The sequence below is a fragment of the Mustela nivalis genome, assembly GCF_964662115.1.
Source record: "Mustela nivalis genome assembly, chromosome: 9".
Lineage (NCBI taxonomy): Eukaryota > Metazoa > Chordata > Mammalia > Carnivora > Mustelidae > Mustela > Mustela nivalis.
In genome coordinates, this window is record NC_139028.1 from 88,474,329 (window position 1) to 88,484,159 (window position 9,831).

A 9,831-nucleotide genomic window follows, 5' to 3' on the forward strand; every position below is an offset into this window, starting at 1 on the left:
GCTCCATCAGTTAAACAGCTGCCTTTGGCTCAGGTCATGATCCCAAGGTCCTGGGATCAAGCCCTGTGTCAGGCTCCCTGCTCAGCAGAGAGACTGCTTCTCCCTGTCCCTCTGCCTTCTCCTTTGTCTACTTACGCACTCTCTCTCTCAAATAAATAAGTAAAATCTTTAAAAATTAAAATAAAATAAAAGAGCTAGAGAGTATAATGCTAAGTGAAATAAGTCAGTCAGAGAAGGACAAATACCATACGAATTCACCCACGTGTGGAATTTAAGAAACAAACAAATACAAGGGCAGGAAAAAAAAAAATGAAAAAACAAAAAACATACAAACAAACAAAAAAAAAAGGCAAACGAGGAAACAAGATTCTTAAATATAGAGCACAAACTGATGGTTACCAGAGCGAAGGTGGGGACAGGGCACGGGACGGGGGAATAGGAGATGAGGATTAGGGTGTGCACCTGTTGTGATGAGCCCTGGGTGTTATACGGAAGTGATGAATCACTGAATTCTACACCTGAAGCTAATATTATACTGTATGTGAACTGGAATTCAAATAAAAACTCAGAAGAAAAAAAAAATTCAAAATAGAAAAAAATTAAGAATAAAGTAAAATAAAAGAAGTTGAAGCAGATAATACTACAGACCTCCTCAGAACCTCTATAATTCTTTAATCAGAATTTCTTAAGTGCTTATTAAGCATTGCACATGGATTCCACCTTATCATGGACAGACTAAGTCATACAGAATAAGAAAACATTATCCAGAAAGGGGAACCCTCCTACACGATTCGTGGGAATTCAAGCTGGTGCAACCACTCTAGAAAACAGCATGGAGGCTCCTCAAAGAGTTGAAAATAGAGGTACCCTATGACCCAGCAATCACACTACTGGGTATTTACCCTAAAGATACAAATGTAGTGACCCAAATGGGCACGTGTACTCGAATGTTTATAGCAGCAATCTCCACAACAGCTAAACTATGGAAAGAACCTAGATGTCCATCAACAGATGAATGGATAAAGAAGATGTGGTATATATCTACAATGGAATACTATGCAGCCATCAAAAGAAATGAAATCTTGCCATTTGCAACGACTTGGATGGAACTAGAGGGTATTGTGCTGAGCGAAATAAGTCAATCAGAGAGAGACAATTATTGTATGATCTCTGATATGAGGAATTTTGAGAGGCAGAGTGGGGGCTTTGCAGGGTAGGGAAGGAAAAAATGAAACAAGATGACATCAGGAGGAAGACAAACCATAAGAGACTCTTAATCTTACAAAACAGACTGAGGGTTTCTGGAGGGGGGTGCGGTGGAGAGGGTGCTTGGTTTATGGACATTGGGGAGGATATGTGCTATGGTGAGTGCTGTGTAGTATGTAAGCCTGACAATTCACAGACCTGTACTCCTGGGGCAAATAATACATTATATGTTATTAAAATAATTAATTATAAAAAACAAAATATCTGTGTTTTCAAAGAGATGCTAATCTAATCATAAAATCACTATAGATCAAACTGATGAAGACAAAATATACAATTGCAATATAATACAGAATTTAAATTTATCCCTGTTTTATTATATAAATTGAAACATACTAAAAGCCCCATTTTTTGAAATTTGAAAGCTTTAGAATTAAGACATTAAAAATAGTAACATATTTGGGGGTTAACAAAAAAGTGAGTAATTATTTTGTAATGTTGACCAGATAAATAGAAACAGTGTGTTTTAATAGGGGTGGGTTTAGAATGTGATTGGAAAAGTACATTTGCAGGAAATAGAATTCTCTCATAATAGACATGACAGCAATGAAAAGAGAACAAATGTCTCTGGTTTAGAAAAGGGGGAATAGATGTGTTACTAGCATTAAAACTTAAATCATTGCCACAATCAAAGTGATTGTCACAATAGTGATACTGATCTGGGATAAGTATCAAATATGAGAGACAAAATGAAAGATAAATTTTTCCCAAATATATACATAGTAAGATGGATAGCAATAACACAAAAGACATATTACCCTCATTAATTTCCTTTTTTAAGAACTTCTATTCATAAAATATGAAAATTCTTGTAGAATTTTCTCTTCAGAATTATTTCTTTCTGTTAATGGGCTGCCCATAAAAATCTAGATTTTGAAAAATAGTTGAATTAACAAAGACAAAGATAAATATTAAAGTGGTAAATATTCCTAGGATCTTAATGGAAATATGATGCACATTTTTAAAGTTAAATTAAGCTCTTAAACGATCAAATAGATGAATTATATTAATCAGATCTAACTTTCAAATGAGGGCAGAAAAAAATCCATTGTCATCATAGGACAGAAATTCTCATATTGTGAATAAAAACAGTTTTTAAGAAAAACTTCCCGGATAACCTTTATAAGGCATTTTACCCTCACTGAGGAAAAACCATGTAAGATTTCAACAAAGCAAAAATAAGATTATATGTATAATGGAAACAAAAGCATAGAAAACTATTCATGTTTTCATTCTTCCAATACTTTTAGAGCATGTCTATGTGTTAGGTACTATGTTCAGTGATCATTTAAGATATAATATGTATATGACATGAATTTCAAAATCCCAAGGGACTTCAGTGAGGAATGGGTTGGGGTAGGGCAAATAAATATACAATAAACATGAAGAAGGTAATCCAACTGTATCCCATAATGATAATACAGGCCATAAAGGTTATAGGAGATACAAGTTAATGATCAGTTCAGATGACTGAAGATGGCTACCAAAATATACCTATTTTGAGATATAAACAGACAGAAGAGACTGAAAAGGTATAAAGGGGTCAGGAATTAGAAAACCTTCACTGCTATAGTAGATATTTTATGCCTTAAATTTATAGGTAATCACAAGCCACTGTCATTCTTTTTCCGGCATATCTATGGCACAAAGTCATAGAATCATAAAACTGTTAGAGACTGGTGGGGAGCAAGGTGGGGACAGGAAGTGTTGAAAAGAGCAATGTCATCCTTCTCTCCTTCCTTGTCCCTGGAAGAGTTTTATAATTGAGAGCAAGACCTCAGCAGGTAAAAGAAACAGTAAGAACAGCAACACGCATATATGGCAAAACCGTACGTGTGCAGCAAAAGCCAACGATCTCCTGCAGCCCCCTAATTAATCCCTCACTAGGACTCTGGCTGATAGTCATGTACGCAGCCCCTCACGTGATTGCTTACTTTTTCCTTGCTTCTGCATACTGTACATCCTACGATAATAAAACCAAGAGCCCACCAGGCACTTGTTGTCTGCAGTTCTTGGCGGTCCCTGGGGAGGCAGCCCCTTCCAGCTGCTCTTTGTTCCAAGTTATTGGACTCAGAATAATCATTTCATCTCTCAGCAAATGTGCTATGTGACAACTAACCACTACACTCTCCCACTGATTCTGTATGTAGCTCCAAAATGCCATCTCAACACAATATTCCAAGAAACCACTGCTGAGCTCACTAGGTTAAATGTGAAGTTTGAATCTTTATCCAGTATTTTGTTTTATTTTTATCTACTCTTCAACATTTCATATTCAGTCATTTAACCAGAACAAGTTATCAAACCAGACTCCATACCAGGCACTAGTGGAAAAGAAAAGAGATCCAAACTTAATCAATTTAACTGTGCTTAGGAATGTTAGGGCAGTCTGTACTCATTGAGATGGTGTAACTTTGGGGGTAAATAACCTTCACATTCTTTTCTATAATGTCAGCTTTCCATGTGAAGGTCTGAACTAAGATGATGGTAGTGAGCTAGAAAGGAAAGCAGAGATGAGATTGAATAGAGCTATATCCAAAAGACTCAATGAATTTCTATTATTCACCTTCACCTGCCCTATAATGCAGGCACTTCACAATTTTCCCTGACCATGCCGTCTTCCTCATGCCTTTTTATGGATTATTCCCTTTATCTGAACCCCCTTTGCCTTCTCCATTGCTTAGTGAACTACCTACCCATCAAACCTCAAATCACATGTGCCATCTTCCAAGAATATTTATTGAACAGTCACTCCTTACTGCTTCCATGATATTGGATACCTTTATGTTAGCACGTGTCAACTATGTTCACTCACGTGTCTTTCTCTTCCTTGGGTCTAACGTGATTCTTCAACTTCATACTACCAACATTGAATAGTGTTCTCACCACCCAACAGGGTGTTCAAAAGTGTAATTTGATTGAATGAATGCTTAAGTTGAACATCAGAGTACAGGATATGGGGTTTTCACCAGATTGGTTTTATTGTGCTTCCCAATGCTCACATTAAAAGCTCAAACACAAAGAGTTTATAGACAACCAGTCGGTCACAGTTTCTGAAATACTGGATTGGCTAGGAAGAGCCCAGGTCAAAATGCCAGATTTCCCATGACTAATACCCAAAATGAATAATCCTAAAGGGTGATGTATGAGTTTCTGTATTCAAAGGAAGCTTGGAAGGTTGGTGTCACTCTTGAAAGACAAGTCTCAAACCCATCTTTTAAAAGAACTCTGATCACAGAAATCTTATGTGAATGTCTTTCAACAAATACTGCTTTATATCCTATTGTAATTATTTAAAGAGCTTATCTCATATACCAGAAAAGCAGGTCCGGGGATATTTTTGTATTGCCATACCACCTAAAACTTCAAAATAATAGGTACTTAATAAACAGAGGACTTCAGCTCTTGCTTGCTTTAAATTAGAAATACTAGCTACACCTGTACCCCTGGGGATAAAAATATATGTTTATAAAAAATAAAAAAAAAAAAAAAAGAGAGAGTAACGTCAGGGAACCTGGGTGGTTCAGTGGGTTAAGCGACTGCCTTTGGCTCCAATCATGATCCTGGAGTCTCGGGATCAAGTCCCACATCAGGCTCCCTGATGCTTGGCAGGGAGTCTGCTTCTCCCACTAACCTCTGTCCTCTCATGCTCTCTCTCTCATTCTCTCTTTCTCTCTTTCAAATAAATAAAATCTTCAAAAAGGAAAAAAAAAAAAAAAGAAAAAAAAAGAAATACTAGCTACAGTAGGACCTACCCCAGTATTACTTTCTTTTCCTTACAGAATCAGGGACATCGACCTCATTTTGGAGAAATCAGTTCCATGTTACTAAAACATTCTTAACCTCAGCCCTGTTTTGATACATGCAAATATGTTATGTCATACGCAGTAGGATATCCTTTTACTTAACACTCACACTAGCACCCTAATACCTCTTAGAACATGTGGTCAAGCTTTACATCTATCAGCTTTACTTCTATGGTTTGTATCATGAGATGGTAGTCAATTTTTTTCCAATTAAAGAAGTATTGTTTTCAATACTTTCTGAATGCCCCTTATGTTGAAAATCATTCTAGTATTTACATACAAATACTGAACTTTAATGATGATTTTTGCCTTGACCTCAGATCGTACATGACCTTATACGTTTTCATCTAGAACACTTACAGAAATGAGCTCTTAGCCTATTCATTTGGCCTGGCATAGGCTTCTGATTTTTAGTTTCCTTTCATAACAGTGCAACAACAGCAGAATTTAACTAATTCACCCTTTGTGGATTTTATGAATTAGTGATAAAGTGGAACAAATCTGCAAAATAAAAGAAAATGCCTCATCAATTTTATTCATTTATTTTGACAAGAGCAATTTTGTTTTAATTACTTATGATAGCATCTCAGTAAATGTGATGTAGCATGTTTTCTCAAATTAATTAAGCCCCCTTTTCCCACCAAAGCACTCTGCTTATACAGGAAGAAGAAAAGGGAGGAAAACCACAGATCTCACTGAGACTGTCATTGGTTTTCTGATTTCTTTTTAGGAGAATACATGAACAGTTTTCAAAAGATATTTTCTGCCCCTTTTGAATATATATTCCATAAGCTCATTTAAAGAGAAAATTAGGTATTGCTTTGAAAAGACAATTTGGGTTAGAAATTGAATTTTGAACTGAATTTGCTTTTCTATCTGAAAAGTGTTTTGAAATAGGTCCTAAGGAAAAGAAAAATAGTTGCAACAAAACTGTTTTTACTAATTTGTAGACTTATAGGACTAAAAGCATTTTAAAAATTGCTGAATCTATTCACAGATGCCACGTTTTGTGTTTTATGCCACTCATGAAAGAAATGAATCACCTCATGAAAGAAATGTATCCCACCACAGCTTAAATGAAGATTTTTGGTTCTGTTAAAAACATATATATTTTTGGCTGGTTCTAAATATTATTGGAGGAAGTATTAACATATTGTATAACAGTATTAACATATTAACTATATTAACATATTGGTTAGAAGCAAGGACCCTGGAGGCAGACCAACTGGGGTCACATCCCATTTCAACCACTTCCCATCAAATGGCCTCGGACAAGTTCTGAACCTCATTTTGTACTCTCTTTAAGAAAATGCAGATAATAATATATTTCATTATGTTGTTCTGAGAATAAAATGACACAATGCATATAAAGTGCTTTACATTCTCTGGCATATAATAAAGACTAATATATGTAAACTATTTTTAGTAAGTTGATAACCACACACTATTGCCTTGAGGGACAGCTTCATGCAAGCACAGGATTTAGAACTGATTTTTTACAAACATGAATCCACTCCCTGACGTGGAGCAGATTAAGGAAATCTCCCAGTACACTGACTTTTCCTTCACAAAATGGGGTTTGGTGGCTAACCAAGAAGAAAAGTCTACACTAGATGAATTTAGGTCAACCATAAATTTCCAGGACTAATCTTACATCACATAATCACAATATCCATTGCCTTTATTTTGTAGAGAGAATAAAATACTGAGTCTTCCCTTGTGAATAGTAGCATCTTTTAACTTGGTAAAGCCTTTCTTTGACCTTGGAAAAAGATATTTAAACAAGCGAGTTTAATGTTTCAATTAGTGCTGTGGCACTGTTTCAAATCTCCTGCAAAATTTTTTTAAGTAGCACTTAAGCAAACTCAATTAAGGTTCATGGCTAAAGTTCCACATTCTAATGTTATTTTCCCATCATTCTCTTGGAACAAACAGAAGACAATGATATCATGGGCTGACCATAGGCACCAATTATATATGCATAATAAATTGCCTAGCATCAGGTTACAGCGTGAAATATTTCCTCTTTATATAAAGTATTACATAAGGATACTTAAAACTCAAACTCCCTTTGATTTCTCTTTAAAGCTAAAAACTCCCAGTCTGTTCACAAGTGGTAATGACTTCTGATAACTGAAGGCTGATTCTACGAGTGGATAATCCGTTTGTTTCAACCCTAATTCTCAGGCTGCCTACGAAACAGTAAAGCTGAGCCCAGAAGAGTGACTCACAAAACAGGAAAAACATACTCGAAGAAATTGTGTAGCCGTATCTGACAAACTAAAAAAGAATGTAACTGTATTTATTTTTTAAAAGTAAGATGTAAAATTCTGAACAAATTCCAGTAACATTTTATTACAATAATTGATTTAGCATGTGTGTTGACTAAATTGACACTTTTCATTCTTTCTTGGCTCCTCTCCCACCAAAACTAACTTTTGGTTGCCATTTTTCCTTAAATTGTTTCATGTTTCAGACTCTGCTTATTGCCTTTGTCTGATTGTATGTCTGCTTATAGTCCAAAGACAAATATACATGATTTGGGGATTCCTCAGTCAATATACTTGCTTTGCAGAGAGCCCAATGCAGGGTGCACAAGGACAGAAATAGAAGACATGGTCCCTGCTCTCAAAGAGGATTATGCATCATGCTCTGAGCTCTTCTCCCCCATGCATTAGACAATGTGATTTATATAAAGCTTCATGAAAGCAAATACACAAACATAAGAATGTAAGCATAAGATTACAAGTAGCTCTGACACAAATGGCTCCAATATTTATGCCTAATAATCTGAATTTTCATCTTTCCTGATACACAAATGAGAAAACAATATTCTGTATACGTATTTGAATTTGTTTTATTTTCTTCAAATGCAGTATTGTAATTATACAGCAACGACCGCTGAATTTACAGTAGTACAGCTATGATAAATTTAGCATTCTTATATTACATAGCTATGATACATACCTTGTTATAGCAGTCAAAGCCAGCCATCTAAATTTACGAAGAGGTGGACACAAGAGTAGCCCAACAGATTATATATACAACTTAGAAATGGAGGTTAGCTCAGCCAGCTCTCTCCTGACTTTCTATACCAAGTCAGAAAAGGTCTTATTTGGTCTTATATAGGGAACAAGAAAACAAAAGCCAAACAATATACACCACCAACAACACAAGAACATATACACAAGAATATCCACAAATGCCCGGGATATTTTATATCTCTCTTAAAAAAAATTCTGGTTTATACTTGAGTAAATCACTGGATAATTTTAATCTGTTCCCTCTGCCCCACTGGCATCCATATTTTGTTGAATCTTTTCTGTTTCAACAAACCAATATAATACATAAAAGAAAGATCCTAATTGTTAATATTAATGCTTTATTACATATAATAAAAATATGATATATAATTATATACTACATATAATTATAAGGAATATGATAAAATCATGATTCAGACTCAATTTAAAATTTTTGGTTGGACTAAGGATTAGACTAAAGCTTAACTTTGTAACAAAGTGTAAAAGCAATTGCAGAAAATGTTTAACCTACTGAAAAGACTTTTCATAACTCCATCAATTGTTTACAAATAGAAGTTTTGAATTATAAATAAATCTCTAGTAGGAAGAATTCGTTAGCAAGGAATCTGAGGAGACATCAGTCCAAGCACTGAGAAGGGGCTTAAAGGAATAACATCACACTTATTTTTAGCACAATCCGGATATTTCACTGGAATCTTGGCCAGTTACTCTGAGTACAAGCTTCAAAAGCAATTCTAGTATTAAAAAAATTAAGTGGCATTCAAAGCAAATTATTTTTATAATCAATTTAGCCAATATTTAAGTATTTGACAATGGATGCGAACCAAAGCACAGGGTGCAAAGACCATCTGCTGACAACATGGTGACAGCTTAACCTCCTGTTTTATCAGGGATGACAAATAAGCAGCCCAGCTTCTGTGAGGGTATTTCCTTTCTCGCGTCCAGCACAGAGAGCACTAACCATTTCTGTCGCTTTTTCCCATCAGGCTCAAACCATAGCCTTGGAAACCTCTCTACAGATAACGCTTCGGACATCGAAGCACAAATAAATGGCAGTGGTAACCCAAGGACAAACCTTATCTTGTTATTTTAGCCTTAGATTAAATAATTATAAACCTTTTCTGGTAAACTTTGACAGGGAGTCTGCCAAGTCTTTGGCCAAGGCTGGGTGCATGAATGTTGAGATGTGTAAGGAGTTAAACGAATACGTCTAACTAAGGATTCTGGATATGTATTTAACATTCAAAGTTATTATTTATGGAACAGAGACTCAAGCTCTCCCACTAGGGACTTCTCGAAAAGCCATGGAATACTTCAGACACACACAACAAGTGTGAATACAGATAGCTACTTGCTATTCTACTCTCAATTAATGAGTGAGTGTGTGTGTGTGTGTGTGTGTGTGTGTGTGTACCCCTCCTAGCCAGGTAAAATTATAAAGAAAAATAAACAGAATAACTACTTACTCAGCTTCAACTCTCTGTCCGGTAAGGAAAGGCCTCTCTAACCGGTTCCCTGCCAAATTCCAGGCAGCAGAAACTATTTAAGCATTTTTCACCTGGGAGTGCAAAGCATGTTGCATCAATGTCACCTGGGAGCTTGTTAGAAATGCAAAATCACTGCCCCCACTGAGACCAACTGAATCAAATTCTGGATATGAACAGACTACCAGCAAATTTGCAAATACATTAAAGGTTTAGAAGCACTTATCTAGA

The 9,831-nt window shown here is 35.7% G+C and overlaps 1 long non-coding RNA gene across 2 annotated transcripts in view; it reads right to left on the reverse strand.

Annotated features, from left to right (window-relative positions):
- LOC309840803 overlaps positions 1 to 9,624 on the reverse strand; it is a 531,584-nt gene extending 521,960 nt beyond the window's left edge. For both annotated transcript variants that reach the window (XR_014298802.1, XR_014298804.1), the window contains exon 1: positions 9,583 to 9,624. This is a non-coding gene — a long non-coding RNA (uncharacterized lncRNA). The remainder of the gene's footprint in view (positions 1 to 9,582) is intronic.
- Between the last annotated feature and the right edge of the window lie 207 nt (positions 9,625 to 9,831).